This window comes from Clarias gariepinus, chromosome 20, assembly GCF_024256425.1.
Source record: "Clarias gariepinus isolate MV-2021 ecotype Netherlands chromosome 20, CGAR_prim_01v2, whole genome shotgun sequence".
In the NCBI taxonomy this organism is placed as follows: Eukaryota; Metazoa; Chordata; class Actinopteri; order Siluriformes; family Clariidae; genus Clarias; species Clarias gariepinus.
This window is the reverse complement of record NC_071119.1, coordinates 12,416,815-12,426,150: the sequence shown is the minus strand read 5'-3', so window position 1 is coordinate 12,426,150 and position 9,336 is coordinate 12,416,815.

The following is a 9,336-nucleotide window of genomic DNA, read 5'->3' as shown; positions in this document are numbered from 1 at the left end:
TCTGTGAAATAGCACTCTGTAAGAAAAAAAAATCTGCCCCCTTCCGCATGCATGGGCTCACAGATGCTCATGATTGGCTAGTGTCGATGCCAATGATAGGGGAAAGATGGCTCTCCCACCATGAGAGAATGGCCATTTTTGCTCTCTTGGACTTCCAGCCACAAATGGATGTGGCATCGTTCGGTTCAACTGTGTCATCTCAGACAATAGGACAAAGGCTTTTCTCTTGCCTATATTAGCCTGTATTTATATTAGACTGACAGTTTATCTAATTAATCCAGATATACCCTTATTTTTCTTTTCCTGCAGTAAACCTACAGAACTTCATGGGATATCAATTATCTCTATATGGTATGAGTTTAGATAGCTGGCTTTCAAAACAGAAACAGGAGAAATACATAATGAAAAATGGTTATTTCTGTTTTGCACCATTGCAGCTGGTAGCCAGTGTAAAAAAATGTATCCTATAGGATAGCCCAAAGCCAACCAAAAAAAAAAGAGGTACACTATTCAATGGGGGGGGGGGGGGGAAACAGGATCTTTTGAAAGCTTGGTTTGGGGAAAGTCAGAATGACAACATCGACAAGATCATTTAGATAACTTGACGAGAGAATTATGTTCTGCATACTATCGGTTACACCCCACCCAAGATAACTGCTACCAAAGTATTTTCTCCAATACATGAAGACGGTGGTTTCTTACCACTAGACATTTGGCACACTATGTTCAGTAATAAAGTGACAGCTGACTTGGCTTGACTTACTAACGCCTATGATACAACTTTGAACCAAAAGTATATGGACCTTCGCACACAAGTTGTTTGTGCATTGGATCTATGTACACCACCACATTTAATTTTAAATGAAACACTTAATATGTGAGTAAAGTCAGGATTTCAGCTTTAATTCAAGGGGTTTGGCTAAAGTCTGGCATTAGCCATTCAGTCATTTACATACACACACCCCATTTTATAGACTCATAAATAAGGTTACAAACCAACATAATTGCAAACATATACAGTAAGAATTGCCTTTAATACTTGGATGCCTTTGCAGTCTATGACTGCCTAAAGTCTGGAACTCATGGATATGACCAAATGCTTCAGCTGTTGCTTGTTTGTGGGTCTTTCTGTTTTTAGTCTTGTCTTCAGCAAGTTAAAAGCCTGGTCTGTTGGGTTGAGATCAGGTGACTGACTTGGCCGGTAGAATATTCCATTTCTTTGCCTTGAGAAACTCTTGGGTAGTTTTCACTGTATACTTTGGGTCAATATCCATTTGCAGAGAGTATAGCTCTGTTCACTTCAGAATTCATCTCACTACTTTTATCAGCAGTCAGGTCATCATGACGTTGATGTTCCAGTGACCAGTTCCATTGGCAGCCATATAGTACATGCTTATGCCATAACACTGCCTACACCATGCTTGACAGATGATATGGTATGCTATGGATTATAAGCTGGTCCTTTCTTTCTCTACACTTTTCTCTTCCTATCACTCTGGCAAGTTTCATCATTCCAAAGAATCTGGCAAAGTTTTCTGGCAAAGTCTAATCTGCCGTTTCTGTTATTGAGTGTTACCAGTGGTTTGTAATCCCTGAATGGTTAATACCTTCCTTTTTTGTCCAATGAATTTAAGCTGAAAGTTTTCAAATTCAATGTGATGATGTACAGAGTCCAAATGCCAAATTCGTTCCAAAATTTATGGACCTAATTGTATATTAGACAAGATTTCAGAATATGTCTCTAAGAATTTGTGTTCACTCACTCACTCACACATCTTCTATACTGCTTTATTCTGTATTCAGGGTCACGGGGACCTGGAGCCTATCCCAGGAGGCTTAGGGCACGAGGCAGGGTACACCCTAGACAGGGTGCCAATCCATTGCAGGGCACATACACACACACTCACACACTGAATTTGTGTTCAAGTTCATTAAAAAAAACGTGTGTAAGGTCAGGCACTAATGTTGGATGAAAAGGTGTGGCTTGCATTCGATGTTCCAATTCATCACAAAGTTATTCAGTGGACACGAGTTCAGAGAAAATGTTATCACAAAATTGGAAGCAATCAATTCTCTTAAATGACGTTCTATGATGCAGCATTAACATTACGCTTCACTTGAATTAACAGGCCTAGCCCAAAACCTGAAAAACAGCCCCAGGCTATTAACCTTCCTCCACCAAACTTTACTGCTGGTATGATGCATTCCAGTAAGTAGCATTCTCCTGGCATCCACCAAACCTTTGATTCATCCATCAGACTGCCAGATATCGAAGCATGATTCATCACTCCAGAGAACATGCTTTCAATGCTTTAGTTTAGTTTTTTTTTCAATCTCAGAACATATGAATATATATATATATATATATATATATATATATATATATATACTACAAGCACATACATGATGGCAGCAAGGAATAGTGAAATTCCACGTGAGAGCCAGTGCACAAATTCGTCCTAGTCACCCGTGGGAGAGAGTTGCAGCTGATCTATGTGGTTTTAACACGAACGCTACTTGGTGGTTGCAGAAAAACCCCTTAGAGTAACAGCAAGTACAGTTCGGATTAATGTCTGTACTATTTTATATGGTGTAGACTGACATCATGCACCAACACTCGCCTTTTTCCAAATAAGGTTGGACAGTCCTGCTCTAGGGGCTACAGGGAGCTTTCTTGCTTCTAATATTAATAGAATATATTTGAGATGGATTTTTTTAAAGGCACTGAAATTTTCCCCTACTGTGGACTGTATTATAGTAGCTACCTGTAGGTTCAATCTCAGTCTATGCACTTCCTTTTCATATTATAGCTGTATGTATGCCTGACACTTTAATGTACTATGCTTCTAAATGAGTGGACTAAGATACTAGTGCAAAACTTATTTTTAGTGGCTTTTATTAGTTTACATAGTTCATGGATGGTTGTATGTTCACACAAAGATGAGATTTATATTGTTGCTTGTGGAAGGAATCCATCATGGATTCAGATTGACAGACAATTTTTGGCTCAATGCGAAAGAACACCAACTAGGCACTGAAAGTACAACATTTAGATTAAAGCATCAATCTTTGATTTCAACCACAATTTGTTCAAGCAGATCAGATGTATACCAGCATCCTGATGGGACCCCAACATTTTCAGATATTGGCTCTAGAAACTCATCAACATTTTCGAAAGTATTTCATTATTGAAGTATTGTAACATGTGGACCAAGAAAACATTGTTACTTTTATAGTAGTGCCATAATTGATATTCTGGATATCTCCCATGATATTTCTGTGACCAGGGCTACAATATATTTGAGGAACACTATGATTTTAAGTGATTAAAATCAGCAGACATTATTGAAATCACCACATTATTATTAACTAAAAATGGGTATTGGGCTCCTTTTAGTCAGTGTCCCTGTTTAACAAAAGACAGCCTAATTGCTAACAGCTTCAGATTACCTATGTCATAATTTCTTTTTGTGAGTAAAAAGTACAAACGGTCACATGTGGAGGAGATGCAACTTTTTTTTTTTTGGAAATAGTAAGCAACATATACTTCCTGATCAAAAAAGGTTGCACACTTTAATATTTCATTTAGCCTTGAAGCATGCAATGTGATGCCCAATTCATGCTCCCAAAACACTCTTTCACAATGTCAGGGCCATCAGAGAAGAAAAACTTTATTTTATTGACAGATAACCAAGGCTCAACAAAGACTTGACTGACTAAAGAAACCCCAGATTATAACACTGCCCACACGGCTTTAACAATGCCCGCTATGCATAATGAGTGCATCACTCTTGCACTTCAACCCCCACCCGGATTGCTCAATTGAATCTGGACTCATCAGATCACATTGTTTAAAAGTCCAATTTTTATGCACCATAGGAACCAAAGCTTTAAATCCCATTAGTCTCACTAACAAGTGGTTTTCTTCTGGCCACACAGCTGTTTAGTCCCAATCCTGTGAGTTACCATCACACTGTCTATAATCTTCTTTTAACTATTAAACATAGCTGTGATTTCTACTGTTGCTTTTTTATTTTTTGTTTTACAAATAATGACCTCAACTACGATTGGTAGTGGTTTCCAAAACCTGGAGAGCTAAGAAGTTTCTTTAACATCTTGAGTTAGAACCATCCCACAACTGCTATAACTTTGGTCTCATTTCTTTGTGCAGAAAGCTTATCTACCTGGAAGGCATTTCCTTTATATTTGCATTTTTCTTGCTTTGCTGTGCAGTTGATGGTCTAGCAGACAGAGCAGTCACATATGCTACACACATTATTTCAGTCAAAAAAATTGGACACACTTTCCTATTTAATATTCTTACTTGTATTGTATTAAACATTGTATATTATGTTACGACGGTGACTTTATGGCACAAATAAATTTTTGCTAAACTATTAAGTGAACAAAAACATGTTAGATTATGTTCTGTATTTGCGATTGTTCAAAGCAGCAACCTTTTGATTTGATTACAGCTTTGCACACTCTTGGCATTTTCTCAGTTAGCCTCATGAGGTAGTCCAAAGCACACTAAAAAAAATAAGAAGGTAAAGGTAAAAAATGAAGGTAAAAAATGTCACAAATGAACTCTCGACAAAGAACACCTGCGAATTGGAAACCATTCCAGATTATTACCGCAACAATCTGATGTGAGAATGACATGAGTGTCCTGCAATAATCTGGGATACAATAGCCTATGCCAAAACCATTGTCCTGCCAGACATCCCGGAATTGTGTCTCAAAATCAGCCATCTAATCATAAACAGCTTTAAACTGGTTAAAAAGTGCCTTGTATGAAAAGTTCCATTGTTCAATGAATGTGCAACAGAATCTGGTTTAAACAGGTTTAAAAAGATGCTTAACAAGTTCAGAATTATTATAAGCATTATTTCGGCAAGTGGTATTTTCAACTTATTTTTCAACTTGTATTGTTGAACATCCCCTAGGGAACAGGTTATACAGTGATGGTCCTTTTAGCTATTGCATTTTTGGTGCTCTATGTATCTGTTGCTTTTTCAAGTATGGAAACTCAGCCCCTGGTGCAGTGGAGTCAGTTGCACCAATGGTTTTTACCGTGGAGAATTTGAAACTTATAAATAAGTTAGTAACTTATTTGTTACTCACTTTGGCCATCTGGATTATATACATAGAGCCTGAAAAGAAGGAAGAGAGTATTATAATCAAGTAAGTAGAACTTTCATATTGGTCAATGCCTCCACTACCACCCTGACCCCATGAAGATAACAATCACCCAAATCTGATAGAGCAAGTAGAGTGATTCAATAACCTAAAAAAAAAAAAAAACAAGCTGCATGGTAAGTACTGCTAAGCAGGTAGGTTGGATAAAGTCCATGAAAGTGGCTGTCTGGCAAAACACAAAAATAACTAGGGCCCCAGAGGAGCAATTGACTTTAAATAAAATAAATGAAAAAGACTGAAAGAAATAATTTTTAAAAACTGCTGTCGACAGGGGTGCCTGGAGAACTGTCTTAAATCTCACTCCAGTGGCCTCAATTCAACTACCAGCAATACAACCAATAGCTTGTTCTGCCAAAACACCTCAGCTATTTTGAAACCTTGACAACCTTACTAGTTTATATCTAAAGCCAAAAATAGTTAGACTACCCTTAGTGTTGTAGCATAAGTGTCAAATCATCATCTACCATGTCACAATCTTTAAAAAAAAAAAAATGATGAAATCTTTAAGTTACTGCCTACTCTTATTTTAGTCTCGTAGGGTTCTGCCGAAGTACTTGTAAGGTACTACCTCAATCACCCAAAGGCACCAAGAAAGCGTGGTGTCATAAAATATGCCTTCACTACGTTCAGTTAATCTTCTATTTTTTCATCTGAGGACAGCAATACTCAGACACATGTATCACATATTAATTAGTATAAGTAATCTTGGTCAACCATAAGTTGCAAAAGCTTTGTCAAGCAGAATATTTTCCTCATTCCCCATTGTTTCTGCATTACGAACAAACATTACCTAAATTTTTTTTTTTTTTTTTTTTTGCTGTATTTATGTACTTTCTCACTATCATTGCAGCAGAGAGACACGGCAAATAATTCGGGAGTCCATGTATAACTTGCGTTACCAGACCATGTACTTCCCCTATGGTTGGACCTGTAGTTCTTGTGCCTAAGAAGGACAGTAGTACTCAGTTCTGAGTGGACTACTGTACGCTCAATGAAACATGTATAATATGTATAACATAATATTTCATGGACCTGCATTCATATTCAATCCTAATTCTTTAGTCTTCATCATGTTACACTTAAATGTTACCATTTGTCCAAATTGTCCAGAATTTGAAAGTTCTTAGTAAACTGGATAATTTATATAAGTTTTCAGATCTCCCCTTCAGTTTTAAAAATGCAGATTAATACAGATTAATAGGACCGTCCTATTACAAAAAGCTGATGAAAAAAAACATTGACTATTGACAATGTTACCAGATATTAGTAGAGCTGAACTTCTACTATACTTCTAAAACTATTTTCTGGATTACACTTATTTTGAATTTAGTTTGTAGTGTGAGTCAAGTCAAGTCATACCTAAGATTCTTTCCCAAATTACCTAAAATGGGATCTATACACTACGCAGCTATAAAACTGATGGATGACCTTATAGGGGACCAGGCTAAAGTATTGACTGTGTAACCAGATAATTCTCCTCTCCCTCTAAAAATCTGGGTAGAATGGCTACAATCCTTTAAAAATACAGAATTTAATCTGTTCCAGTGATGAGTTCTTGCGAAACAAATTGTGAAACGCATTTTCCCATAGGAAATACTGCAAATGCAGATAATCCGTTCCAGCCATCCAACATATTACCAATATTACCAATTTCCAGCACTATAATTATATTTTTGCCGATAAAACAATTAAAACATTCAGAAAAGACATGTAAATAAAGTAAAATATGGAAAAAAATTACATTAAAAATCATGTGGGCGGCATGGTGGTGTAGTGGCTAACACTGTCGCCTTGCACCTCCAGGGTCCAGGTTTAATTCCTGGCCAGGTTCGATCTCTGTCTCTGTGTGCATGGAGTTGGCATGTTCTCCCCATGCTTGGTGGGTTTCCTCTGGGTACTTCAGGTTTCCTCCCCAAAATATGCTAATTAGGATAATTAGTTCCCAAATTGTCTGAGAGTGTGTGTGTGCCCTGCGATGGATTGGCACCCTGTCCAGGATGTATTCCGCCTCATGCCCTTAGTCTCCTGGGATAGGCTCCAGGCCCCCTGCGACCCTAAAATAAAGATAAAGCGGTATAGACGATGAGTGACAGTGATTAAACCTCAAATAACTTTATTTTATGGTTTCTCTTGGCACGGGCTGCTTTAAAAACGAAACTGAAAGTGTCTCCCTTTTCTTATTGCTACTGTCCTTGATAACATTCTTGGGGCACATGTTACTATGTCTTCAGTAAATCTTGCACAAAATAAAATAAACACCCCACAAAATATATGTAAACTCACTTTGATTGGCATTCTACTGACTCAAACAAATTTTAAATGGCTCCCAGGCATCTGCACAACTTAGCCGGCATTCGGTTCGGCTCGGTTTGTTCAATTGTTGATGTACCATTGTACCCAAATCTGCCCATCTTGATAAAACCATGTGGAAAATTTTATTCTGGTTTGATGAAACCGAAGATGAAACTTATTACTTTAAATGTCTGCATGGTACAAAAACAAGACAAATTATGTGCCAAAGAACACCATACCGGCATCAAATAATGGGGCTCTGGCTAAAGTAAAGAGAGAAGGAACCATTAGTAGAGCCACATAGGAATATGTTTTAACACAAGACCTGTAGGCCTCTATTAGACAGCAATAGATGAAAAAAGACATTAATCACAATTACACAATTAAATCACAAATACAAGTCAACAAAGGAATGAGAAAATCAGAGTTTTTAAATGGTCCAGGAAACGACTGGAAACAGGAAACAGTTGGAAACGACTGGATTAGAGAGCCAGTAAAGACAGATCTGCAGCAGTTTTTAAGGGAGTGCACATTAATAGACTCTTATTCTTAATACTGAATGTTGTACTATAAGAACAAGATGCCTAAAATTAGTATTTGGAAAGGGGTGTGCACACTTATGTAACCATTTCTTACTGTAAAAACCGAGTATACAATATTTTGGATTAAACCATCAAGCTGTGGTGGATGGACATCTATATATCTGGTGGGTTCTTAACGAGGACATTATTTTTTTTTTTTTGCCTAATGGTGGTGTTCTAATGAAGTTGTTACTGGCAATGGACCACATTTTTAGAAAAGGCATTTTGGAGCAGAACCATCCATCAGCAAAGCCTCATGCAGTAAATCCTAAACCAAGGTTCATGCAGTATTATCTCCCTTGTAGCATAAATATTAGAGTGTACTTATCCACTGCCTCACTCTTTTTTTCTGATAATATTCAACTAACTTTTTTTTTTCCAGCACGAAGCAGACCCCAGGCTCTTGCTAAGCACAATAAGCAGCCCTGTATTACTGTCTTGTCCTGTTGTATGAGAGTGGAGTCTCCTATTTTAATACAAAACCAAGTTGCCAGTTTCATCTGCCATCAATATTTAAATTAGATTTTACTTGACTTCAAATTAATAAACAGGACCAATGCCAATCTCCTCCTATGTTCTGGATTCAAAAGCTTCTGCTTGATTGTTCCATTAGATTTTTCATGTATACTGCTCTACTGACTATTATTTCAACTTATTTCAACAATAATAGGTTGTAAACATTAAGGATATTTAGGTTTTTTGGGCACTATGATACTAGGAGACTTACAATTAGATTAGATTAGATTAGATTAGATTAGATTAGATTAGATTAGATTAGAGCATCCTAACACTTCTGGTCAGTGGGCTCATGTTGTCATTAAACTTGTACATACTTCAATACTTTTATTCTTTACATCTCAGTATATTTCGGTTTTTTAAGGCAGGCATATGACTTTAAGCACATCACAGTTAGTTCTTTCCAGAGGTGGGAGATAAATAAGTACATTTTCTTTGTTACCTTGCTTCAAGTCAATTCTATTTAATTAGGCCTTTATTGTCTGCATACATACAACATAAATTAACGACGTGAATTAACAAAACTAACTAGTTAACACCTGACTAGCTGAGACAAAACTAATCAACACCATAAATTCTTATACAAATAAAGTTTTATACAAAAGACAGCAAAAAACAACATACAGTGCATGTGCAAATTTGCAAACACGATCAACAACACGACAACAACATAAGACAATGCAATAATATGGTAATCAGGTAATGAGTTGAGGTTGTGCAAGTAACTGTGAGATGCTAGATGGGAATC